The sequence below is a fragment of the Phyllobates terribilis genome, unplaced genomic scaffold (assembly GCF_046119375.1).
Source record: "Phyllobates terribilis strain yellow unplaced genomic scaffold, ASM4611937v1 Scaffold_7__3_contigs__length_470593459, whole genome shotgun sequence".
Lineage (NCBI taxonomy): Eukaryota > Metazoa > Chordata > Amphibia > Anura > Dendrobatidae > Phyllobates > Phyllobates terribilis.
Genome location: NW_027362767.1, coordinates 377784737 through 377812624, shown reverse-complemented (window position 1 = coordinate 377812624; position 27888 = coordinate 377784737). Strand labels below are relative to the sequence as shown.

At 47.2% G+C, this 27888-nt stretch overlaps 1 pseudogene; it reads left to right on the top strand.

The window, feature by feature from the left end:
• Positions 1 to 552: 552 nt before the first annotated feature.
• The window catches only part of LOC141155522 (vomeronasal type-2 receptor 26-like), an 86202-nt pseudogene continuing 58866 nt past the window's right edge, over positions 553 to 27888 (top strand).

Genomic DNA, 27888 nt, shown 5'->3' with positions numbered 1-27888 from the left:
CTCTAGTGAGGTAGCGTTTAGGGAGTACTATTTATCTTTATGGAGGTTGCCAGCTGAAGTAGGGAGACTTAAGACCCCCATACACATTACTTCATAGAAAAAAAGCAGCCACACTAACCAATATCAGCTGACATTACTAATGAACTGCCAGATGCAGCTGGAGCCTATGGCGAAAGCAGCACAGGTTCCATATACTAATGAACAACAAATAACACACCCATAGGCAGATTTTAAGAACTATGAAGACAATCTAGACTACCGCTCAGGGCTTGAGGCTCTGAGGGGGCCCATAACCAGATAGCCCTATGGCGGCGCACATTTCCAGGCACAGAGCTTTCCTCAAACTCCGCTGCCAGCAAAACAGAATGTCCTATGCATTCGATGGATGTGGATGATGCATCCTACGTCATCTAAATACGCCTCTGAAATCTCACGCCTGCACCGGAGCATCGTCTGCTCGAGCCGTCACACTCTGCTCTGCCCAACAGTGGGCATGAACAATTATGTGTTATGCAGATGCGAGATGTCGTCAGGCTATGTGGATGACGCAGGATGCGTCATCCACATCAGTCAAAGGCAGAGGGCGGCAATTGTCAGCGGAGAGAAGGGACAGACGTCGCAGGAATGACGCTCATTCAAAAGGTATTTTTGATGTTATACAGGGGAGTCAGTAGATAATATACAAGTTTGTGGAATGCAGCACAGGCAATGATGAAAGTGATGTTATTTGTTCATACTCGAAAAAACTGGCAACAGGTTTACTTTAATATTGAGCAGAATCAATTTCAGCCTATTGGTTTGGCCTCCACAACAGTCACGGTCTTCTATGTGGCCCCTCGGGAAAATACATTTCCCACCCCTGCTTTATTTTGTATAGCGTTATGTTAGGTATAGAACTGTACATAAGGGAAAAAAATTGCGTGGCGCGCCGCCATCTCTGCAATTTTGCATCTGCAGATGGCCACCAGAGCACCTGTGTGTTAATCACGTTATCTAGCAAGGGAATCATGTGACATGTCATGTGATACATCGGGTGCTGAAGGGGGGTCACACCTTCTAAACCCGGGGCCCTAGCTACTTTTAATCCACTCTTGAACATACCTATCATCCATGTATCATAAATGTGCACTGGGAAGGATTGTATAGGGTGCCAATCACTCAGATACATGTAGTGTACCATGCCAGCTACCCAGCACTCTATAAGTGCACCCCACAAGGGCAAACATCCCAATTCCCCCACCAACACTGCAGCACCTGGCTGCATCCTACAAAGACAAAAAAATGCATGAGATCTCAGTTGACATTTTGGCCAAAATATTCAAGCTCCAAACTTCTGTCAATAGTCCTCTTTGTCTTCTGTGTCTAATGTGTAAAAGATCCCCCAACAGATGATTTTCATGGGAATTAAAGGTCCGGTGTATCTGATTTTGGACTGACAATCCTTTTGTTCTCAAAAAGATAATCTGTCGCTAGAGATGTCTGGCAGAAGCTCTCTCATAGAGAACACAGGAGCAAGCTCTCCTGTGTTAGGGAAAAGTGGAGCAAGATAGCCATCAACCTCATAATTGGCCAAACCATTGTTCAGCCAACAGCTACCTAACATCTATAGGGGCTTTAGAAGTCAGTCAATCTTCCCTGGAAAGATGTTATGCAAATTAGCTTTGTCCCATAAGGAAAAGAAGTCTCAGTAAGGCTGTGTGCCCACGATGCGTTTTTTAAGCTTTTTTGCAGCGGCAATTCCGCTGCAGAAACGCTTAAAAAACGCTTGGTAGAAGGCCTGCCATGTTCCCCAATGATAATCTGCATGTGCTGTGCACATGCTGCGGAAATTTCCACTGCGGATTATCATTGCGGAAAAAAACGCAGAACTACCAATTATTTTGCGGAAGTGCTGCATTTTTGCCACCATTGACTTGCATTGGAACGCATGGATTCCGCATCACTGCATCTTTACATGCGGATTCCATACGTTTCAATGTGCGGATGGTACCCGGGTCTGGAGGACAGGAGACTCTCCTCCAGACCCGGGTACCATAGTACCTGTAAAAAAAAGAATAAAATAAAAAATAAATACTATACCTACCTTCTGATGGCCCCCGGTGCGCTTGTCTTCGCTTGCCGGCAGCTCGCGGTGGACTGAAGGACCTGCGCTGACGTCATTTAGTCATGTGGCGGCAGGTCCTTCGGTGTACCGTGAGCGGCCGGCAAGCCAGGATGCATCGAATCAAGACTCCGGGGGCCATCTGAAGGTAAGAATAGATTTTTTTTATATTTTAACATTCTACGGTCACACTATATAAATCCATGCCATTTGCATGGATTTATATAATGTGACCAAGTTGACAAGCACTTTCCAAGTGATGCTAAAATCGCTTGGAAAGCGCTTGTCAACCCGCATGTAGAAATGCATGTGAAGAACGCTTCACATCCGCATGTCCCTGGCAGGAAAAACGCATGTACAATCCGCATGTACAATCCGCATGTACAATCCGCATGCATTTTTTTCTGCCAGGGAGATGCAGAAACGCTCAGGAAAAAATCCGGAGCATTTCTGCATCGTGGGCACATAGCCTAAGGACAACTATTGGAAGTAGCTACCCTGTAAATCTATCTGCGACTCTTTATCAGTAGAATGAGTGCTGCCTTGCCTTGAGATCAGCAGATTAGCATTTCTTAATGGGACAAGTTAAAAGTAGTTGCAATAATGCAGCCCTTTTTATGTTGCCATACATAGTCTATTTTTTAAGTCATGAAGATGGAAAACATGTATACCAATGTATATATCCCACCAAGGACAACCTCTGCAAGGAGTTTGTATGTTCTCCATGTGTTTGTGTGGGTTTCCTCCGGGTTCTCCGGTTTCCTCCCACACTCTAATCTAAAGACATACTGATAGGGAATGTAGATTGTGAGCCCCAATGGGGACAGTGCCGATAATGTCTGTAAAGCGCTGTGGAATTAATGGCGCTATATAAGTGAGTAAAATAAATAAATATATATTCTGTGCTTCAGACACCACAATCTGTGTGCAGTGATTCCTGCCACCCAGGAAACAGAACATCTGTAAGGGAAGGACAGCCTGTTTGCTGTTATGATTGTCTTCCTTGTCCAGATGGACATATTTCCAACCAAACAGGTTAGTTTTTACACTTTTTGTCCTCCAACCAACAATGAAAAAAGTTATTTCCCAAGTTGAAATCTCAAAGTTGAAATTTAATATATGCTTAAACAAACACAACAATAATCTACTACATAGAAGCATAAAGCACCAGATGATAATGGTAAAGCATTGCCTGCTTTCCCGGGTAGTCCGTTATAAATTAGCTTCAAAAGGTTGAGGTTCTACCACTGTTGCTGAAACATTGCCCAAGTGGATTGACAGGGAACAAGTGGACAAGTCACATCAACCTCAGTATGGCTTCTTTCCCTCTGATGCCGAAAGCTAACAGTTTGGTAGCTGTTCATATGACAAATTGTGTAAATAATTAAATACATTGAGGTTGATTCATCTAGCTTTAGATCAGGATGCTGTGAACTGCCTGGTCATTAAAATAATGTAGGAAGGGTTTGTTGGGGGCATAACATCAGCCCAAATGCAGGTTTGAATCATGAAATAGTGTAAGTATATAAGAAAACTTTTAAAATTTTCATGCCACAGGAGTAACAGGATAGGTGATAAGTTGCTGATTTCTTTGAGTTTGACCATTGTGACCCCCACGGATTGTGAGAAGAGGGCTCCAGTGCTCCATTCATTGTCTATGGGACTGCTGGAGATAAATCAAGTACAGCTCTTGTCCCATAGACAATGGATAGAAATATGGTGTGTGTGCATGGCCACCATTCCATTCTAACTTAGCATTTTAAAGCCCAAATCTCGGGAAAATTGGAGGTCTTGTATATTACTATCCAAAAGTTAAACTACATATATCCTTGATAATACAATATCTCGAATACGGGATTTTGATTTGGGTTCCACATCGTTAAAAGGATCTAGAAAAGCTAGAGAGGTTTCAAATGTAGGTGACTGGGTTATTAAATGGATGGGAGATCAGTGGAGACTAACCAGCAGCAGGAGGATGCAGCAGTGTGGGAAATGCTACAAGAGGCAGCTCAACGAGACAGCTCAAGACTGGCGAGAGCAGAGTGGTGACGGCTGTGAGTAGGGTGGCGCTTACCACCTGTGGGAGTCAGTGGTGTGACAAATGCATGTAGGTAGCCATTTAATCTTTATTATTAGACAGACTGAACATTAAAGGAGTTGGCCACTACTTTTTCATTAAGATAGACCATCAATATCTGATCAGACCAGCCACCCCAAAAGATCAGCTGTTACTTGCACCTGCAGTGGCGGCTGGACGTTTTTGGGTGTTGCCATAATACAGCACCTCTGTAAATTCTATAGTGACCATGGCCAGGTACTGAAAATCCACCCATTATTCAAATGAATGGTAGGTGGATCTGTAGAACTCGGCCACAGTCACTATGGTTTTGACGGAGCTGCTGTGTTTCAGCACCGAGAACTTCCGACCTCCAACGCTGCTAACGACTGATCAGCGTGGGGTTCAAGTATTGATGACCATCAATAAAAAAGTAGTGACAAATCTTTTTAAGCTTATATCTTTCATAGGTCATAATTATATTAACAATATGATTTCAGACATCGGTGTGTGCACCAGATGCCCTGAGGACAAATGGCCCAATGAGCAGAAGACAGTTTGTGTCAAGAAAGATTTAACATTTTTATCTTACGAAGATCCAATTGGAGTTCGTCTTGACTTTCATAGCCATCTTATTCTCTGTGGCCTCTGTGGCCGTTTTTGGGACATTTATTAAGAATCAGCATACACCAATTGTCAAAGCCAATAATCGGGACCTCAGCTACCTCATTTTATTATCGCTCATGCTTTCCTGCCTTTGCTGTCTTATTTTTGTTCAACGTCCAGAAAGAGTCACGTGTTTTTTACGGCAAGTCATTTTTGGAATCACCTTCGCAATCTCGGTATCATCACTTCTAGCTAAAACATTGATTGTGGTGATAGCTTTCAATGCCACCAAACCAGGAAAAAACTTAAGGAAGTGGGTGGGGGCCAAAGTTCCGAAATCCATCGTCTTCACCTGCTCAATCATACAGGTCCTTATATGTATTATATGGTTTTTCGTAACACCCCCTTCCATCTATTATAACAAACAGTCAGAAGTGGCGAGAATCATAGTGGAGTGTGATAAGGAATCAGCAATTGCTTTCTATATCATATTGGGTTATTTGTGTATTTTGGCATCAGTTTGTTTTATTGTCGCCTTTTTCGCAAGGAAATTACCTGACACCTTTAACGATGCGAAATTAATTACTTTCAGTATGTTGGTTTTCTTTAGTGTTTGGTTTTTCTTTATTCCAACTTATCTCAGTGCTAAGGGAACGTCTACGGTGGCTGTTGAAGTATTTGCCATCTTGGCCTCCAGTTCTGGGATGTTATGTTCTGTATTTGCTTCAAAGTGTTATATCATTTTGGTAAAGCCTCATAAAAACATGAAAAATTTGGTGTTGAAAATAACCAAGTAGTTGGATTTGTTTAAAAAAAATGAATAGAATTTTGCCAATAAAATATCAAAATAGTAAATTGAAGCTACAGTTTTTCCTGGAAAATATCCCTTCATGTTTGGGAAAATTATGCATTCAAGTAAAAATGAAGATAATAGAAGAACAATTATTAAAGCCAAGTAGCATAAAGTGATGCTTCTGGGCCATAGCCTCCTACCACTGTAATTAAAAAGTACCTACTATCCCTGCAGCCGAAAACGTTATCCCTTTTGGATCTATTTCTAGTTTTAGCTATATATTTTGCAAGGAAACACCAAAGGCTGAGCTTACAGTACTTCGTAATGTTTGGTTCTATTCATCGATCTTAAAACGATCAATCAAGTATTGTCCCTATCAGTATCACATTTTCTGGATGTTTGTTGTGTAACTCATATATCAACCATGCAAAAGTTTTCAAAGCAATAGCATACAAACAAGAAAACATGGGACGTTGATCCATATTTTGGTTGTAGAAGCCTCCAATGAATTTTCAGAAACTATATTTATTCTTGTAGCAACATTGTAATTAATGTATATAAAAAATAAAATAAACTCACTGTATACTTTGTGATCAACTTTTTAGCCAGAGTGGTACTGGAATTAAGTAATAAACTTCAGGATGTGTTTAGGAAGAACCTCTTCCTTCTTAATTAGCTGAGCTATTATCCATGTGTGAAGTAATATGTGAATAATAACAGTAATTATGTTAAGGTAAAACAACACACACTATGGTGCTTTTTGTTTTACAGGATGTACACTGATTTAAACTATCACCAAATTTTACAATATAAACTGCATACAATACAGACAAGGATTCTTAGACCTTCGGCACTTACTTTCATGTACAAATGGCTATATAATCCTTTTTGAAAGTTTTCCAGCCTGTTATTAAAATACTGCTAGCTGAAGTGATAAAATGCTGTGTCAGGATTATACAGTGATTATGACATGAATTTATGCAGTAAGTACACCAGGTAAGTATCATCAGGTCTAAGATATCAATTTAAAGGAAAAGTCTCTTAAAAATGTTTATTTCCAAATCCTTCTAATTACCTATGTAATGGTGGGAATGTGTATTAAAATACTTACGGATTGCCATGTTCTCCATTTACAGGGCAGCTCAAGTCCTGCTTGACCATTCCGCAGCCTTGCTGATTCACAGAGCGTTTTCTGAGTCGGATGATGTTGTCGTTCCAGTGTAATGGCAGGTGCACATGATTGATTTTCTCGTACGAGTGCTATCAGTGATTTTCAAGGATTGCAGTCATACCTCTGATATTCTATAAGGCTGTGCACATATCCGATTTTTGTCCTCGGACCGAGTGGTCCACGGAAAAAAATCGGAGACATGTCCGATTTTGATCCAAGTGTTGGATCAAAATCGGCAAAGCAAATCTATGGGTCCAACTTTCACAGACTGACAGAATGGAGAAGGTGGAGGCCCTTTTTTTTTATCTCTCCACGTTCGAGAAAAACTGATGCCAATCTGATCAAACTCTGATTGGCATCTGATCAGAATATGTAGACCATTTTCCTTTGATGTGAAGAAAACGGTCCTATGACCCTAGCCTTAGTCTCGTAGACTCAAAATAAGGTTCCATACACTTATTTTTAGAAAGTAATTTCTGTGTGCACCGGTAAGTCGTTTTTCAGGTCACATGGACCAGAAGAGATCCGTAGCAGTGCTAAACCTGGAGAAGACTGTGATAGGTAAGTTTTTAATGCATTTAAACAACATTACATAGATAATGAGGATGGAGTGTGGAAACAAAAAAAAAAGGATAAGACTTCTTCTTAAACTAATTCCAGACTGCCCATGGACTTTAAAGGAAACCTGTCACATCTCCAAACACTATTACTAACCTGTAGAAATAGCATTAATCTGCATGTTAATAGCATTTTAAAGCTGCCCACACTGAAAGTCTTGCAACCAGGAGAAGATTAGCTTTATTCCTCCCGGAAACCTCGGGCTTTCAGTCATGGAGACATAGTGGCGCGGCTTCAGTCACCACTCAGTATATAGTGAGCAGAGGCTGTAAATATGCACCCCTACAAATATTAGAAACATTTTTGAAGTAAATCTTAGTAAAAAAAAAACAGAAAAGTTTAAAAATAAAGATTTATATATGTAAAAAAAATATATATATATATATATATATATATATATATATATATATATATATATATATATACACACACGTGGTCAAAATTGTTGGTACCCTCGTTTAATGAAAGAAAAACCCACAATGGTCATAGAAATAACTTGAATCTGACAAAAAATCTATGAAAATGAACAAATGAAAGTCAGACATTGCTTTTCCACCCTGTTTCCACAGAATTTTTTAAAAAAATTAAACTCATGAAATAGGCCTGGACAGAAATGATGGTACCCCTGAAAATAATGTGACAAAAGGGACATGTTTAATCAAGTTGTGTCCACTAATTAGCATCACAGGTGTCTACAATCTTGTAATCAGTCAGTGGGCCTGTATATAGGGCTACAGATACTCACTGTGCTGTTTGGTGACATGGTGTGTACCACACTCAACATGGACCAGAGGAAGCAAAGGAAAGAGTTGTCTCAGAAGATTAGAAAGAAAATTTATAGACAAGCATGTTAAAGATAAAGGTTATAAAATCATCTCCAAGCAGCTTGATGTTCCTCTGACTACAGTTGCACATATTATTTAGAAATTTAAGATCCATGGGACTGTAGCCAACCTCACTGGACGTTGCCGTAGGAGGAAAATTGATGACAAATCAAAGAAACGGATAATATGAATGGTAACATAAGAGCCCAGGATAACTTCTAAAGAGATTAAAGGTGAACTTCAAGCTCAAGGAACATCAGTGTCAGATCGCACCATCCGTCGTTGTTTGATCCAAAGTGGACTTCATGGGAGACAACCAAGGAGAACACCATTGTTGAAAAAAATCATAAAAAAGCCAGACTGGAATTTGCCAAACTACATGTTGACAAGCCACAAAGCTTCTGGGAGAATGTCCTATGGACAGATGAGACAAAAATGGAAGTTTTTAGCAAGGCACATCAGCTCTGTGTTCACAGATGGAAAAATGAAGCATATCAAGAAAAGAACACTGTCCCTACTGTGAAACATAGAGGAGGCTCTGTTATGTTCTGGGGCTGCTTTGCTGCATCTGGCACAAGGTGTCTTGAATCTGAGCAGGATACAATGAAATTTCAAGACTATTGACGCGCCCCCTGGGCCATATTCTTTAGGGGGAATATCCGGAGCCGGATCAGATGGGAGTTGTAGTCTTCCGAGTGGCTGTGACCCGGTCCGTGCCCAGGGTGTCAAACTCAGTTGTATGTGGCAGTCCTACAGATGTTATAAGTTCTTTATTGTCGACTACGCCACCCGTTGTGTTGCGGTCACTATGGCCGCCGCTGCAGCAGGGTCCGCTGAGGCTGATGGTGTAGGTGCAGCTTGTGATGGTATAACCCCCAACGGGTGGGGTATAGCCTCAGGGGGTCAGGTGCAGAGGATGGGGGCTGTGGTGGTGCAGCATAGATGTTAAAGGAAGACAGAGTCGGGTTGTGCAGTTTAGGGTATTTACTCACTGCTGATGTTCCGGTCACTCCAGCTTCAAGTGACCTCCCGAGCCGTGCTGCGTCCACCAGGTCCTGGATCCAGCCAACCCCCAAGCGAGTCCGGAGCGTGACCCTGAGCTCTCCTTCTGTCCTTTCTCTGGCCGTCCCCACTATTGATCCACCCAGGTCCAGCTCCCTCGGGCCTTCTGTTGGGAGACCCTTGGCCTTGGGTTCCCTGACCCTCCACGTGGTATGCCTTCGTGGTGGATGTGGTGGGTGGCCGTGGCAGACGCTGCCCACGGCCTCCGGTCTCTGGCTGGGGTGTGTTTTTGCCCCCACCAGCTTGGGTTCCGGTACCCTGATGCCGACTCTTCACCCGTAGCTTGAATTTGGGTTCTCAGAGTCCTCTCTTTGTCCCCTCTCTGGGTCTTTCCTTCTTTCTCCTCTCTCTCTCTCTGGGACTGCTCTGCTCCTCTTACTCCTCTGACTTCTCTCTGCAACTGGCTGACAGACTGACTGACTCCTCTCTGCAAAAGACTGACCCTGTTCTTTGATGGTGCCCACCTTATATACACCCTCTATGTGTGAGCTCAGGTGACCAGCACCCAATGAGCTCCTATCTTTACCCAGGCTGCTCCCCCTATCTGCCCCTACACTACTTGGGATGTACCACCCCCCTCCCACTCCAGCCAGGAACAGACTCGGTCGTACCTGCACATTTCTAAGTGGGAGTACCGTCGGCCTGTTCCTCGGAAATGGGATGTATGTAGTGCATGCAGCCTACCGAGCTCAGATCCACACTCCATCCTTACCCGGGAGTGGAATATCACACCTCTGGGTTGAGGTGCAATACCCCTGTAGCAGCCGAATCCTCAGGGTGCTACACTATCAAGGGATTCTAGAGAGAAATGTGCTGACCAGTGTCAGAATGGTTGGTCTCAGTCGCAGGTCATGGGTCTTGCAACAGAATAATGACCCAAAACACACAGCTAAAAACACCCAAGAATGGCTGAGAGGAAAACATTGGACTATTCTGAGTGGCCTTCTATGAGCCCTGACCTAAATCCTATTGAGCATGACTCGCCCCCTGGGCCGCGGGGCACTCGGGACCGGACTTCAGGGCAATGTTGGGAGTAGTAGTGGCGACCCGGTCCCGTGGCTCAGGGTGGTCAGACCAGTGGTAGGCTATTATGTGCTTTGCAATGTCCGACTACGCCACCCGTGGATTGCGGTCAATAAGAACCGCCGCTGCTAAGCAGACCTCTGAGGCTGATGTTGTGAGGGCAGCAGAGTGTAGTATAACTCCCCACGGGAGGAGTTTAGCCTCAGGGCAGTGTAGAGTGATGATGGTCGTTGTGGTGCGGGGCGTCCCAGTACTAGTAGTGCTGACGCGGTGAGAAAGCACAGAGACAAGGTGTTGCAGTTCAGGTTCTTTACTCACAGTTCTCATCCAGGTCACTTGTGCACAGGTAGGACCACCTGAGCCGTGCTGCGTCCACCAGGCAGGGGGCTCTATCAACCCCCTGTAACATACCTGGCGGCGTCCTTGCATAGTGGTCCATCTCCCACTGTGCAAGAGCGCGCACTTGATCTCCTGTCCAGAATGTCTCTCTGGCTTCCCTCCATGCTGTCTGTTTGTGTCTGTTTCTGCTGCTTAAGGGCGGCGCCCGATCACTTCCTGCTTTTTGTATCTGCTGTGGGTCACACCCCTTGTGCGTCCTCAGCCTATTGCTGTCTGTCACCTGGTATATAGCTCAGCTGCTCCCATCTATTCCTGCCTGAGCATAGTGTTTCATTCAGTGTGTGCTTGCACTCTGAAGGTGCCAGGTCCCGTTCTGTGTTCTCTTGTCTGCCTATCCTGGAGGCTGTATTTCCAGGCCTGTCTGAACACGCTCCTAGCCTGTTCCTCCTGCCTTCTAGGGGCCGATTACCTAGACCCGTTCCTGTATCTTGTCTGACCTGTCTGAACACGCTCCTAGCCTGTTCCTCCTGCCTTCTAGGGGCCGATTACCTAGACCTGCTCCTGTATCTTGTCTGTCCTGTCTGAACACGCACCTTGCCTGTTCGTCCTGCCTCTCTGGGGGCCGTATTCCCAGACCCGCTCCTGTATTCCGCTGCAGTGTCGGTCTCCTCCGTACACTCAGTTCCAGTCTGAACTCTCTCCTATCCTTTACCTGTTTTGCCTCTATGTCCGTTCCCTTCCTTTTTCTGCAGAGTCTGAACTCGTACCTAACTCCTGCTTGTTGTCTCTGTACTCCCGTTTGTGAGTTTGTGGTCCACTCGCTACTTCTCTGCTAGTACCCTGTGGGTGTCTGGCTCTGCCTTTCCCTTCCTGTCTGTTCCGTGTGAACAGAGCCCTGTCCCCCCTACTCAGCCTAGCCTGCTCTGACTCCTTTGCTCACCGCTCCGGTGGTTCTAGCCTGCTCTGACTCCTTTGCTCACCGCTCCGGCGGTTCTAGTCTGCTCTGACTCCTTTGCTTACCGCTCCGGCGGTTCTAGCCTACCCTGCTTCTGCCCGCTGCTCCGGCAGTCCTGTCCTGCCCTGCTTCTGCCCGCTGCTCCGGCAGTCCTGTCCTGCCCTGCTTCTGCCCGCTGCTCCGGCAGTCCTGTCCTGCCCTGCTTCTGCCCGCTGCTCCGGCAGTCCTGTCCTGCCCTGCTTCTGCCCTCTGCTCCGGCAGTCCTGTCCTGCCCTGCTTCTGCCCGCTGCTCCGGCAGTCCTGTCCTGCCCTGCTTCTGCCCGCTGCTCCGGCAGTCCTGTCCTGCCCTGCTTCTGCCCGCTGCTCCGGCAGTCCTGTCGTGCCCTGCTTCTGCCCGCTGCTCCGGCAGTCCTGTCCTGCCCTGCTTCTGCCCTCTGCTCCGGCAGTCCTGTCCTGCCCTGCTTCTGCCCGCTGCTCCGGCAGTCCTGTCCTGCCCTGCTTCTGCCCGCTGCTCCGGCAGTCCTGTCCTGCCCTGCTTCTGCCCGCTGCTCCGGCAGTCCTGTCCTGCCCTGCTTGTGCTCGCTGCTCCTGCAGCCCCGTCCTGCTCTGTTCTTGCCCACCGCTTCGGGCGTTCCCTCTCTGCTGTGGTTGTCTACCGCATCTGCGGTTCTGTGACCCAGTCTGTACTGGGTCTTAACCTTTCTGTGCTCCAGCCCGTCCTTTCGGCCAGTACCTCCCTGCCTGCATACTCGCCTGTATCCACCCATCTGCATACCTGCCGTGTTTGCTTATATCCACCAGTCTGTGCCAGCCTAACCTGCCTGTTCCTGAGTCCCAGTGTGTACTGGGTCCTATCCTGCCTGTGTTCCTACCTGCTAGTGCCTCCCTGTCTGCACTTTAGCTGCGCTTGCCTTTACCCGCCTGCCTGCATACCAGTCGTGCCTGCCTATACCCTCCAGTCTGTGCGCCAGCCTAACCAGCCTGATCCAGTAATCCCTGTGTGGGTCAACCCCCGTGTCCGGAGTTTGACCTGGAGTAGCACCTGGTCCCTCTGCCCGGTTTCTCCCTGGTGCACTGGCGTCGTATGCCGTCGTGCCATCTTGGTCGGATCGGCCAGATACTTAGTCACGCCCCTCCAGGCACTCTCCGGTTCATGGTCCAGTGGAATCACTACAATCACACGCACACGCCGCTCAGCCCGGGCGTGTGCATAACACCCCCAGGTAATTCCGGAGTGTGGCACAGGACTCCCTTCTATCCTTTCGTCAACCGTGCCCCACCAGTGACACTACTTCTGTCCAGCTGCCTCGGGTCTTCTCCTGGGAGGGCTGGGTGCCCACTTCCCTTACCCTATGTGGTGAGTCTTCCTAGTAGGTGTAGTGAGGGGTCGCACCAGTAAATGATCACGACCATCGGTTCTTGGTTAAGGATTAGTCACCTCCACCAACTTGGGGTCCGGTACCCTGTTCTGCCAACCCGTCACCCGCAATCTCCTGGGTCCTTAGGGTTCCTTCTGCCTTCGTGTCTCTGGGCCTCTCTTGGTGTTCTGTTCCTTCTTACTTTCCTTTCTGTTCTCCTCTCTTCTCTCAGCCCCGGCCTCTACTCTAGGCCTGGCCCTGGAGCAGAGCTCCTGCTGAGCCTCTACCCCCTCGTCACCTCTCCTCACAGACTGCACTTCTTCTCTGAACGACTGAACACTGATCTAAGATGGTGCCCACCTTTTATACCTCCGTCTCTGTGTATGAGCCAAGGTGACCTGCAACCAATGGGCTCCTACCTATGCCCAGAAAATGTCCCCTCCTGCTCCTACATCACTGTGTTTTCCTCCCCCCTCCCCACTCCAGCCAGGGACATGGTCTGTCGTGCCTGCATTACTATATAAATGGGAGCACCGTTGAGCTGTCCCCCGGAAATGGGGTGTGTGTGATGCATGCAGCTAACTGGGCCCTGGTCCATGCTCCATCCTTACCTGGGAGTGGGATATCACACCTCTGGCAGAGGTGCAATACCCCTGTAGCGGCCGAACCCTCGGGGCGCTACAAGCATCTTTGGAAACAGCTGGAACATGCCATCTGGAAAAGGCAACCTTCAAACACGAGACAACTGGAGCAGTTTGCTCATGAGGAGTGGGCCAAAATAACTGTTGAGAGGTGCAGTAGTCTCATTGACAGTTACAGGAATCGTTTGATTGCAGTGATTGCCTCAAAAGGTTGCTCAACAAAATATTAAGTTAGGAGTACCATCATTTCTGTCCAGGTCTATTTCATGAGTCTAATTTTTTTTAAAATTCTGTGGAAGCAGGGTTGAAAAGCAATGTCTGACTTTCATTTGTTCATTTTCATAGATTTTTAATTCATTATTACTTTTGTCAGATTCAAGTTATTTCTGTGTCCATTGTGGTTTTTTCTTTCATTAAACGAGGGGTACCAACAATTTGACCACGTGTGTGTATATATATGTGTATATATATATATATATATATATATATATGTATATATATATATCGTAAGGTGACTAATAGTCGCGTAGTCGATGGGAGGTATGTATCACAGAGATGGCTGGTCTCTGTGATGTAGCCCAAAGTGTTTCTATAGTGCACATAAGCACTAAGAGGATCGTTTGGTGCACCTGGGAGCTGAGTTACGGGTAGCTCACCACCTGTGTACTCGACCCCATCCCATCCCACCTCCTCCCCAACCTCACCTCCACACGCATGCCATCCCTAACCCATATTTTCAACCTGTCACTAACTTCTGGTACTTTCCCCTCTTCCTTCAAACATACCACAATCACGCCTATCCTCAAAAAGTCATCCCTCGACCCAACCACCTTGTCCAGCTACCGCCCCATATCGCTGCTCCCATTTGCCTCCAAACTCCTTGAGCAGCATGTTCATGCTGAACTTTCCTCTCACTTCTCATCGAACACTCTCTTCAACAACCTACAATCTGGCTTCCGCCCCTACCATTCCACCTAATCTGTCCTTACCAAAATTACTAATGACTTACTTACAGCCAAAGCTAACAGACAATTGTCTGTTCTCCTTCTTCTTGACCTGTCCTCTGCCTTCGACACAGTTGGCCACTGCCTCCTACTACAGATCCTCTCTTCCATTGGCGTCAAAGACCTTGCCCTATCTTAGATCTCCTTATACCTTTCTAACCGCACATTTAGTGTCTCCCACTCCCACACTACCTCCTGATCCCGCCCCCTCTCAGTTGGAGTCCCTCAAGGCTCTGTCCTTGGACCCCTACTCTTCTCAATATATACCCTTTGTTAGAACCTTGTTCTTTGGTTTTTTCTATTGCTGGTCACATGACCTTGTTGGCCTGTTTAATCCTGCTCCGCCCTTCTGGCTTTGCTGGACTTCATTGTTTATCTACTTTCTAGCTAGCCTGTGCTCTGTATCTAACTCTGTTAGTTTGCTTGGTCTACGGACCTCTATGTTCTATATATTTTGTTTGTTCGTCTGTCTGCTACTATTTCTGTTAGGAGGTGTCCCATTTTCCTCCCAGTCCTTAGTACTTGTAGGGATTCCTTCCCCACATCTATAGGTCTCCGTACAGACTAGCTTAGGACTTTAGCAGGTCTGATCGCAGGATCAGGTCCCCTGTTACATCGTAGGGATTAAGCTGAGTTCTATCGTAGGGACAGATCTCCTCTCTTTCCTTAGCTCTGGTAGCAGAACATAACAGTAAGTCCAGCCCAGCAAATGCTCTAAGGAAAGATTTTTTCTGTTCCATCATGGTGTCGGTTCTGGATTTGGCTAAACACCTGCAGGGACTCTCTTTGGAAGTGACTGAGCTCCGTCAACACGTGAGTAACTGTCCTGGAGCACATTTCTTGGAGCCTAAGGTACGTTTGCCGGATTTATTTTTTGGTGAACACCGAGAATTTTTTTCATTTAAAAATGCTTGCTTATTGTATTTTCGTTTGAGACCCAAGTCCTCTGGGGATGATTCCCAGTGCATAGGGTTTATAATGTCACTTTTGCGCAAAGAGCCTCAGGAGTGGGCCTTTTCTTTGCAACCTAGTGATACATGCTTCAGTTCAGTGGATAGTTTTTTTTCTGCTTTGGGACTATTATATGATGATCCTGACCGTGTCTCATCAGCTGAGACTGAGTTAAGATGTTTGAGACAGGGATCAGGTAATGTGGAAAAATATTGCACTCATTTCCGTCGATGGTCTACTCAAACAGGGTGGAACGATTCTGCTCTGAAAAGTCTATTTCTTGCTGGGCTCAGTGAAATGGTTAAAGACCTGCTAATTGCTTATCCTACACCTGAAGATTTGCAACAGGCTATGCAATTAGCTATACGGGTGGATAGGAGACTGCGTGCAAGGGTTAATGAGAGCAAATCCTCTGCTATGTCAGTTTCTGGTTATGAGAATGTGTGTACTAACAGTGGTGAATCGATGGAGATTGGAGCGATGGCACCTCGCTCTCAAGAAAAAGATCACAGATTTTCTGAAGGCTTGTGTTTCTATTGCAGAAAATCTGGTCATTTAATTAAAGACTGTGAGCTTCGTATCAAGAAAAAAAAAAAAATGGTCAGTCATGCCCGTATTGCCTGTTTAAATTCCAAGGGTGTATTTTTAGCTGCTTCCACGATTGCTCAGGAAAAATTAATGGAATTTCGGGTGTTTGTTGATTGTGGGTCTACTCTGAATGTTATTGATGGGGGATTCTTGGAAAGACTCAATTTAAAACCCGAACCTTTATCATCCCCCATTGCTGTGGTTTCGGTGGATGGTTCCCCTTTGAAGAATATTACTCTCAAGGTCTGTGAATTTCCTCTCACTATTAATGGTGTTCACCATGAGAAATTGGATTTGGTAGTGTTGAATAACTTGCCTTCTCCAGTAATATTGGGGTTGCCCTGGTTAAAATTTCACAATCCTGTACTGGATTGGTCTACCAGTGAAATTAAATCCTGGAGCCATAAATGTTATGACAAGTGTTGTAACGGGCGTATTGCAGCTTTGGATAGGGGTGAATTGCCTGTTCCTATTCAGGATTTTTGGAGAGTTTTTTCTGAGAAGGAATCGCAGGTTTTGCCTCCCCATAGAGACTATGATTGTTCTATTGAATTTGTCCCTGGAGCGACTCTTCCTAAAAGTCGTTTATTTAACCTTACTATTCCTGAGAGAAAGGCTTTGGAGGAATACATACAGACAAGTTTGGCCGCCGGTCACATTAGGCCCTCTAAGTCTCCTGTGGCGGTTGGATTTTTTTTTGTAAAAAAAAAGGACGGCGGTTTACGTCCTTGTCTGGATTTTCGTGAGATTAACAAAATTACTGTACGCAATCCTTACCCACTGCCATTGATTCCTGATCTGTTTAACCAGTTAATGGGGGCCAAGTGGTTCTCTAAAATCGACCTTAAGGGGGCATACAATCTGTTGCGCATGAAGGAGGGTGACGAATGGAAGACTGCTTTTAACACTCCTGTGGGTCATTTTGAGAATCTGGTTATGCCTTTTGGTCTTACTAATGCTCCTGCATTTTTTCAGAATCTTATTAATGACATCCTTAGACCTTTGATTGGCAAAAATGTGGTTGTGTATTTGGATGACATTTTGATTTATTCGCCGGATCTGGAGTCTCATTGGCGGAGCGTACGTGAGGTATTACAGTTATTAATGGACAATTCGCTTTTTGCTAAGCTGGAGAAATGTGAGTTCGCTGTACAGAGAATTAGTTTTTTGGGCTACATTATCTCCAGCGAAGGTTTTGAGATGGACCCGGTTAAAGTTCAAGCTGTACAGGAATGGCCTAGGCCTATTGGTTTGAAATCGATACAGAGGTTTTTGGGTTTCGCCAATTATTACAGAAAATTCATAAAAAATTTTTCTAGTATTGTCAAACCTCTGACCGATCTCACCAGGAAGGGTGCTGATGCGGTTCAGTGGTCTTCTGAGGCCATTGAAGCTTTTGTGTATCTCAAGGAGAGGTTCACCTCTGCTCCCATCCTTATGCAGCCTGATGTGACTAAGCCGTTTTTGGTTGAGGTTGATGCTTCCTCTGTGGGAGTTGGCGCAGTATTGTCTCAGGATAACGGGGATGGATTACATCCCTGTGCTTTTTTTTCAAAAAAATTTTCGGAGACTGAACTGAATTACGATATTGGTAATCGGGAATTATTGGCTATTAAACTCGCATTTGAACACTGGCGCCACTTCTTGGAAGGTGCGGAATTTCCCATTCAGGTTCTTACGGATCATAAAAATCTGATATATCTTGATGCTGCCAAGCGCCTGAATGCCCGTCAGGCTAGGTGGGCACTGTTTTTCTCGCGGTTTAATTTCTCCGTTACTTACATCCCTGGTACTAAGAATGTTAAGGCGGATGCCTTGTCTCGCAGTTTTTCTCCCATAGTCGGTGCTGAGAAAGAGGAGAACATTTTACAAGAAGGTGTTGTGATAGCTGCTTTGGACTCCATTTTGGAAGATGAGATTCTTAAAGCACAGGAGAATGCCCCATCTAACACTCCTCATGGGAGGTTGTTTGTGCCTGGGACCTTTAGGAGAGATTTGTTTGCTGAGTGTCACGAATCTCGGTTGGCAGGTCATCCCGGAATCTCTGAGACCAAGAGACTGGTGGGTCGCAGTTTTTGGTGGCCTGGATGGCAGAAGGAAGTCATTAAGTGGGTGCGCCAGTGTACTATATGTGCTAGATCTAAGTCCTCACATACTCCTGCTGCGGGGTTGCTTTGTCCTTTGGAGGTTCCCAGTGCTCCTTGGACACATTTGGCTATGGACTTTATAACTGACCTTCCCCCCTCTGAGGGTTTTACTGTCATCTGGGTGGTCGTGGACCGTTTTAGCAAGATGTGTCACTTGGTTCCCTTCGTCAAACTGCCCTGCGCTAAAACTCTCGCTAAGGCCTTTGTCAAGGAAATTGTCAGACTTCATGGCGTTCCTACTGACATTGTTTCTGATAGAGGTCCTCAGTTCGTGGCTCGTTTTTGGCGTGCCTTTTGTGACAGGTTGGGAGTTCATTTGTCGTTCTCGTCAGGATATCATCCTGAATCTAATGGCCAGACAGAAAGGAAAAACCAGGATGTTGAGCAGTTCTTGCGTTGTTTTGTGGCAGACAATCAAGAGGGGTGGTCTGAGTTTCTGCCACTTGCTGAATTTGCTCTGAACAATCATACATCTTCTTCTGCTGGTTGTTCGCCTCTTTTTTGTTGTTCTGGGAGACATCCATCGTTTGGGTCGTTCTCCAAGTTGGGATCTGCCGTGCCTGAGGAGGAGAATTTTTCCGGTGATTTGGAGAGAGTTTGGACGGATGTGCGTGGTAATCTTCAGGAGGCCAACAGAAAATCTAAAGACTATTTTGATAGGAAACGACAGGAGGTGTTGTTCGCTGGTGGTGACATGGTTTGGTTGTCCTCTAGGAATCTGCGGTTGAGGATTCCTTCTAAGAAATTGAGTCCCAAGTTTGTAGGGCCCTTTAAGGTGCTTCAGGTTGTCAACCAATCTGCTGTTAGGTTGGAGGTCCCTACCTCCTGGAGAATTAATCAGGTATTTCATGTCTCTCTGTTGAAAAAAGCTGTTGTATCGGATTGTGACCCCTCTGCCTCTGTTCCTCCGGTGGTGGAGGACGGGGAATATGAAATTTCTCGCATCCTTAACTCTAGACAGTATAGAGGTAGTTTGCAGTATCTTGTGGCCTGGAAAGGTTTCGGACCCGAGGATAACTCTTGGGTGAGGTTGGATGATGTTTCCGCGTCCAGACTTATCAGAGCGTTTCACAGGAGATTTCCTGATAAGCCTGGTCCTAGGGGATCCGGAGGATCCTCTTAGAAGGGGGGGTACTGTTAGAACCTTGTTCTTTGGTTTTTTCTATTGCTGGTCACATGACCTTGTTGGCCTGTTTAATCCTGCTCCGCCCTTCTGGCTTTGCTGGACTTCATTGTTTATCTACTTTCTAGCTAGCCTGTGCTCTGTATCTAACTCTGTTAGTTTGCTTGGTCTACGGACCTCTATGTTCTATATATTTTGTTTGTTCGTCTGTCTGCTACTATTTCTGTTAGGAGGTGTCCCATTTTCCTCCCAGTCCTTAGTACTTGTAGGGATTCCTTCCCCACATCTATAGGTCTCCGTACAGACTAGCTTAGGACTTTAGCAGGTCTGATCGCAGGATCAGGTCCCCTGTTACATCGTAGGGATTAAGCTGAGTTCTATCGTAGGGACAGATCTCCTCTCTTTCCTTAGCTCTGGTAGCAGAACATAACACCCTTGGCCTGAGACAGCTAATAAAATCCCATGGCTTCCAATACCATCTGTACGCTGATGACACCCAGATCTACCTCTCTGGCCCAGATGTCACCTCTCTGCTGTCCAGAATCCCAGCGTGTCTATCAGCCATATCCTGCTTCTTCTCCACTCGCTTCCTCAAGCTCAATGTGGACAAAACTGAACGCATCATCTTTCCCCCATCTCGCATATCTTCCCCACCTGATATTTCTATCACAATAAATGACAACACACTTTGCCCTGTCCTGGCAATCCGCTGCCTCGGAGTAACCCTTGACTCTGCCCTGTCCTTGAAACCCCACATCCAAGCTCTCACCACCTCCTGTTGCCTCCAGCTCAAAAATATTTCCAGAATCCGTCCTTTCCGCAACCCTCAATCTACTAAACTGCTTGTACATGCTCTCATCATCTCCCGCCTCGACTACTGCAACACCCTTCTCTGTGGCCTACTTGCTAACACTCTTGCACCCCTCCAGTCTATCCTTAACTCTGCTGCGTGACTAGTTCATTTCTCGCCTCACTACTCCTCTGCTACCCCCCTTTGCAAATCCCTTCACTGGCTCCCAATTGCCCAGCGTATCCAGTTAAAACTATTAACACTGACTTAAAAAGCCATCCATAACCTTCCTCCTCTGTACATCTCTGAACGAACCTCTCTATATATTCCCTTACGTAATTTCCAGTCCTCCCAAGACCTCCTTCTCTCCTCCACACTTATTCGTTCCTCACCTTATCTCCTCCAAGATTTCACCCGAATATCCCTCATCCTATGGAATTTGGTGCCTCAACACGTCTGATTAGCCTCCACATTTGGATCTTTCAGATGGAACCTGAAAACCCATCTCTTCAAACAAGCTTACAGCCTGCCATGACCTCGCTGCCACCTCAACAACACTGGAGCTACTGCAACCCCCCAACCTACTGTCTCCTTCCCCATTCCTGTAAAATGTAAGCCCACAAGGGCAGGGTCCTCTCCCTTCTGTACCAGTCTATCATTGTTAGTTTTTTTACTGTAAGTGATATCTATATTTTGTATGTAACCCCTTCTTATGTACAGCACCATGGAATCAATGGCGCTATATAAATAATAATAATTATAATGGGTGGGTCCAGCTACCCACATACCTCTTCTTTGGGTGTGGTTAACAGCCTATAAAATGGAGGCTGTTTTTGGCTCATGGTCTATGTTTGGAGGGAGAAGGCCTCCAGTGCGTTTTGTCTCCAAACTGGGCCGTATACTGGATGCCTACCAGCCTGTGTGACCACAGGTCTGGTTTACCAAAGACTTTGCTTAAAGGACTCTTTACTTTGTTTTTGCCTGCACTAAAGGCTGTTTGTTTGCATTTTACTTTCTGACTGGTTTATGAAGCCAATAAACCACTATGAACATTTAAAGGAACATGCCTCCTGTTTGCCTCCCACTGCACCTGAGTGAGTACAATCCCTATAATATACAGTACAGACCAAAAATTTGGACACACCATCTCATGTAAAGATTTTTCTGCATTTTCATGACTATGAAAATTGTACATTCACACTGAAGGCATCAAAACTATGAATTAACACATGTGGAATTATATACTTAACAAAAAAGTGTGAAACAACTGAAAATATGTCTTATATTCTAGGTTCTTCAAAGTAGCCACCTTTTGCTTTGATGACTGCTTTGCACACTCTTGGCATTCTCATCCCCAATCATGGTATGCATGGCACCCCTCATCCCCAATCCTGACATGCATGGCGCCCCTCATCCTGGTATGCATGGCTCCCTCATCCCCAATCCTGGTATGCATGGTAACCCATTCTTCATCCCTATCCTGGTATGTATGGTACCCCTCATACTGGTTTGCATGGCACCCCTCATCCCCAATCCTGGTATTCATGGCTCCCTCATCCCAAATTTGATATACGTGGCAACCCTCATCCGAATCCTGGTATGTATGGCACCCCTCATCCCACAATCCTGGTATGTATGGTACCCAATCCCTCATGCTGGTAGGCATGGCTTCCTCATCCCCAATCCTGGTATGCATGGTACCCCTCATCCCCAATCCTGGTATGCATGGCACCCCTCATCCCCAATCCTGGTATGCATGGCACCCATCATCCCCAATCCTGGTATGCATGGCACTCCTCATCCCTATCCTGGTATGTATTGTACCCCTCATCCTGGTATGCATGACACCCCATCCCTCATCCTGGTATGCATGGTGCCCCACATCCCTATTCTGGTATGCATGGCCTCCTCATCCCTCAATCCTGGTATGCATGGAACCCCGCATTCCTATCCTGGTATGCATGGTACCCCTCATCCCTATTCTGGTATGCATGGTAGCCCTCATCCTGGTATGCATGGCATCACTCAACCCAATTCTGGCATGCATGGCCTTCTCATCCCCCAATCCTGATATGCATGGCACCTAACCCCTCATCCTGGTATGCATGGCTCCCTCAACCCCAATCCTGGTATGCATGGAACCCATCATCCCCAATCCTGGTATGCATGGCACGCCTTATCCCCAATGCTGGCATGCATGGCCCCCTCATCCCAAATTTGATATACATGGCACCATTCATCCCAATCCTGGTATGTATGGAACGCCTCATCCCCCAATCCTGGTACGTATGGTACCCAATCCCTCATCCTGGTATGCATGGCTTCCTCATCTCCAATCCTGGTACGCATGGTACCCCTCATCCCCAATCCTGGTATGCATGGCACTCCTCATCCCTATCCTGGTATGTATGATACCCCTCATCCTGGTATGCATGGCACCCCATCCCGCATCCTGGTATGCATGGTACCCCGCATCCCTATTCTGGTATGTATGGTACCCCTCATTCTGGTATACATGGCACCACTCATCCCAATTCTGGTATGTATGGTCTCCTCATCCCCAATCATGGAATGCATGGCACCCCTCATCCAAAATTCTGGTATGCATGGCACCCCTTATCCCCAATCCTGACATGCATGGCGCCCCTCATCTTGGCATGCATGGTACCCAATCCCTCATCCCTATCCTGGCATACATGGTACCCCTCATCCTGGTATGCATGGTACCCCTCATCCCAAATCCTGGTATGCATGGCACTCCTCATCCCTATCCTGGTATGTATGGTACCCTCATCCTGGTATGCATGGCACCCCATCCGTCATCCTGGTATGCATGGCACTCCTCATCCCTATCCTGGTATGTATGGTACCCCTCATCCTGGTATTCATGGCACCCCTTATACCAATTCTGGTATGTATGGCCTCCTCATCCCCAACCATGAAAAGCATGGCACTCCTCATCCCCAATCCTGGTATGCATGGCACCCCTCATCCCCAATCCTGACATGCATGTCACCCCTCATCTTGGTATGCATGGTACCCCATCCCTCATCCCTATCCTGGTATGTATGGTACCCTTCATCCTGATATGCATGGTACCCCTCATCCATATCCTGGCATGCATGGCACCCCATCCCTCATCCTGATATACATGGTACCCCTCATCCCTATCCTGGTATACATGGCCCCTCATTCGAATCCTGATATGCATGGCACCCCCAGATCCCTATCCTGGTATGCATGGTACCCCTCATCCCTATCCGGGTATGCATGATACCCCTCATCCCTATCCTGCTATGCATGGTACCCCTCATCACCAATTCAGGTATGCAGGCATGCATGGCACCCCTCATCCCCAATCCTGGTATGCATGACACCCCTCATCCCCAATCCTGGTATGCATGGCCCCCTCATACCAAAGTTGATACACTTGGCACCCCTCATCCCAATCCTGGTATGTATGGCACCTCTCATCCCCCATCCTGGTATGTATGGAACCCAATCCCTCATCATGGTATGCATGGCTTCCTCATCCCCAATCCTGGAATGCATGGTAGCCCTCATCCCCAATCCTGGAATGCATGGCACTAGTCATCCCTATCCTGGTAAGTATGGTACCCCTCATCCTGATATGCATGGCACCCCATCACTCATCCTGGTATGCATAGTACCCTGCATACCTATCCTGGTATGTATGGTACACCTCATCCTGGTATGCATGGTACGCCGCATCCCTATTCTGGTATATATGGCCTCCTCATCCCCAATCCTGGAATGCATGGCACCCCTCATCCCCAATCGTGGTATGCATGGCACCCCTCATCCCCAATCCTGACATGCATTGTACCCATCATCCCTATCCTGGTATACATGGCCCTTCATCCAAATCCTGGTATGCATGGCTCCCTCATCCCAAATTTGAAATACATGGCACCCCTCATCCAAATCCTGGTATGTATGGCACCCCTCATCCCCCAATCCTGGTATGTATGGTACCCAATCCCTCATCCTGGTAGACATGGCTTCCTCATCCCCAATCCTGGTATGCATGGTACCCCTCATCCCCAATCCTGGTACGCATGGCACCCCTCATCCCCAATCCTGGTATGCATAGCACCCATCATCCCCAATCCTGGTATGCATGGCACTCCTCATCCCTATCCTGGTATGTATGGTACCCCTCAAACTGGTGTGCATGGCACCTCATTCCTCATCCTGGTATGCATGGTACCACACATCCCTATCCTGGTATGTATGGTACCCCTCATCCTGGAATGCATGACACCCCGTCCCTCATCCTGGCATGCATGGTACCCCACATCCCTATTCTGGTATGTATAGCCTCCTCATCCCTCAATTCTGGTATGCATCGAACCCTGCATTCCTATCCTGGTATGCATGGTACCCCTCATCCTTATTCTGGTATGCATGGTAGCCCTCATCCTGGTATACATGGCATCCCTCATCCCAATTCTGGCATGTATGGATTCCTCATCTCCCAATCCTGATATGCATGGCACCCAACCCCTCATCCTGGTATGCATGGCTCCCTCAACCCCAATCCTGGTATGCATGGCACCCATCATCCCCAATCCTGGTATGCATGACACCACTCATCTCCAATCCTGGTATGCATGGTACCCCTCATCCCCAATCCTGGTATGCATGGCACTCCTCATCCCTATCCTGGTATGTATGGTACCCCTCATCCTGGTATGCATGGCACGCCATCCCTCATCCTGGCATGCATGGTACGCTGCATCCCTATCTTGGTATGTATGGTACCCCTCATCCTGGTATGCATCGCACCCCATCCCTCATTCTGGTATGCATGGTACCCAGCATCCCTATTCTGGTATGTAAGCTACCCCTCATTCCGGTTTACATGGCACCACTCATCCCAATTCTGGTATGTATGGCCTCCTCATCCCCAATCATGGAATGCATGGCACCCCTCATCCAAAATCCTGGTATGCATGGCACCCCTCATCTTGGCATGCATGGTACCCAATCCCTATCCTGGTATGCATGGTACCCCTCATCCTGGTATGCATGGTACCCCTCATTCCAAACCTGGTATGCATGGCACCCCATCCCTCATCCTGGTATACAAGGTACACCTCATCCCTGCCCTGATAAACATGGTCCCTCATCCGAACCTTGGTAGGCATGGCCCCCCCAGATCCCTATCCTGGTATGCAAGGTACCACTCATCCCTATCCTGGTATGTATGGTACCCCTCATCTCCAATACTGGTAAGCATGGCATTCCTCATCTCTAATCCTGGTTTTCATAACACCCCTCAGCCCCAATCCTGGTATGCATGGCACCCTCATCCCAAATTTGATATACATGGAACCCTCATTCCAATCCTGGTATGTATGACACCCCTCATCCCCCAATCCTGGTATGTATGGTACCCAATCCATCATCCTGGTATGCATGGCTTTCCTCATCCCCAATCCTGGAATGCATGGTACCCCTCATCCCCAATCCTGGTATGCATGGCACACTTCATCCCTATCCTGGTATGTATGGTACCCCTCTTACTGGTATGCATGGCACCCCATCCCACATCCTGGTATGCATCCCTATCCTGGTATGTATGGTACCCCTCATCCTGGTATGTAGGGCACCGCATCCCTCATCCTGGAATGCACGGTACGCCGCATCCCTATTCTGGTATGTATGGTACCCCTCACCCTGGTATACATGGCACCCCTCAACCCTAATCCTGGTATACATGGCACCCCTCATCTCCAATCCTGGTATGCATGGCACCCCTCATCCTCAATGCTGGTATGTCTGGCACCCCTCATCCCCCTATCCTGGTATGTATGGTACCCCTCATCCTGGTATGCATGGCACCCCATCCCTCATCCTGGTATGCAAAGTACCCTGCATCCCTATACTGGTATGTATGGTAACCCTCAACCTGGTATGCATGGCACCACATCCCTCATCCTGGTATGCATGGTACGCCGCATCCCTATGCTGCTATGTATCGTACCCCTCATCCTGGTATACATGGCATCCCTCAACCCCAATCCTGGTATGCATTGCATCCCTCATCCCCAATCCTGGTCTGCATTGCACCCCTCATCCCCAATCCTGGTATGCATGGCTCCCTCATCCCAAATTTGATATACGTGGCACCCCTCATCCCAATCCTGGTATGTATGGCACCCCTCATCCCCCAATCCTGGTATGTACGGTACCCAATCCCTCACCCTGGTATGCATGGCTTCCTCATCCCCAATCCTGGAATGCATGGTACCCCTCATCCGTATCATACCCCTCATCCTGGTATACATGGCACCACTCAACCCCAATCCTGGTATGCATTGCATCCCTCATCCCCAATCCTGGTTTGCATGGCACCCCTCATCCCCAATCCTGGTATGCATGGCTCCCTCATCCCAAATTTGATATACGTGGCACCCATCATCCCAATCCTGGTATGTATGGCACCCCTCATCCCCCAATCCTGGTATGTATGGTACCAATCCCTCATCCTGGTATGCATGGCTTCCTCATCCCCAATCCTGGAATGCATGGCACCCCTCATCCCGATCCTGGTATGTATGGCACCCCACATCCCCCAATCCTGGTATGTATGGTACCCAATCCCTCATCCTGGTATGCATGGCTTCCTCATCCCTATCCTGGTATGTATGGTACCCCTCATCCTGGTACGCATGGCACCCCATTCCTCATCCTGGTATGCATGGTACCCCTCATCCCTATTCTGGTAAGTATGGTACCCCTCATCCTGGTATGCATGGCACCCTTCATCCCCAATGCAGGTATGCATGGCCCCCTCATCCCAAATTTGATATACGTGGCACCACTCATCCCAATCCTGGTATGTATGGAACCCCTCATCCCCCAATCCAGGCATGTATGGTACCCAATCCCTCATCCTGGTATGCATGGCTTCCTCATCTCCAATCCTGATATGCATGGTATCCCTCATCCCCAATCCTGGTATGCATGGCACTCCTCATCCCTATCCTGGTATGTATGGTACCCCTCATCCTGATATGCATGGCAGCACATCCCTCATCCTGGTATGCATGGTACCCTGCACCCCTATCCTGGTATGTATGGTACCCCTCATCCTGGTATGCATGGCACCCCATCCCTCATCCTGGTATGCATGGTACCCTGCACCCCTATCCTGGTATGTATGGTACCCCTCATCCTGGTATGCATGGCACCCCATCCCTCATCCTGGTATGCATGGTACCCTGCACCCCTATCCTGGTATGTATGGTACCCCTCATCCTGGTATGCATGGCACCCCATCCCTCATCCTGGTATGCGTGGTACCACTCATCCCCAATACTTGTATGCATGGCACCCCTCATCCGAATCCTGCCATGCATGGCCCCTCCAGACCCCGATCCTGGTATGCATGGAACCCTTCATGCCTATCCTGGTATTCATGGTACCCCTCATCCCTATCATGGTATGCATGGTACCACTCATCTCCAATACTTGTATGCATGGCACTCCTCATCCCCAATCCTGGTATGCATGGCAGCCATCATCCCCAATCCTGGTATGCATGGCACCCCTCATCCCCAATCCTGATATGCATGGCACTCATCATCCACAATCCTAGTTTGCATAGCACCCCTCATCCCCAATCCTGGTATGCATGGCACCCCATTTCTCATCCTGGAATGCATGGCCCCCTCATCCCAAATTTGATATACATGACACTCCTCATCCC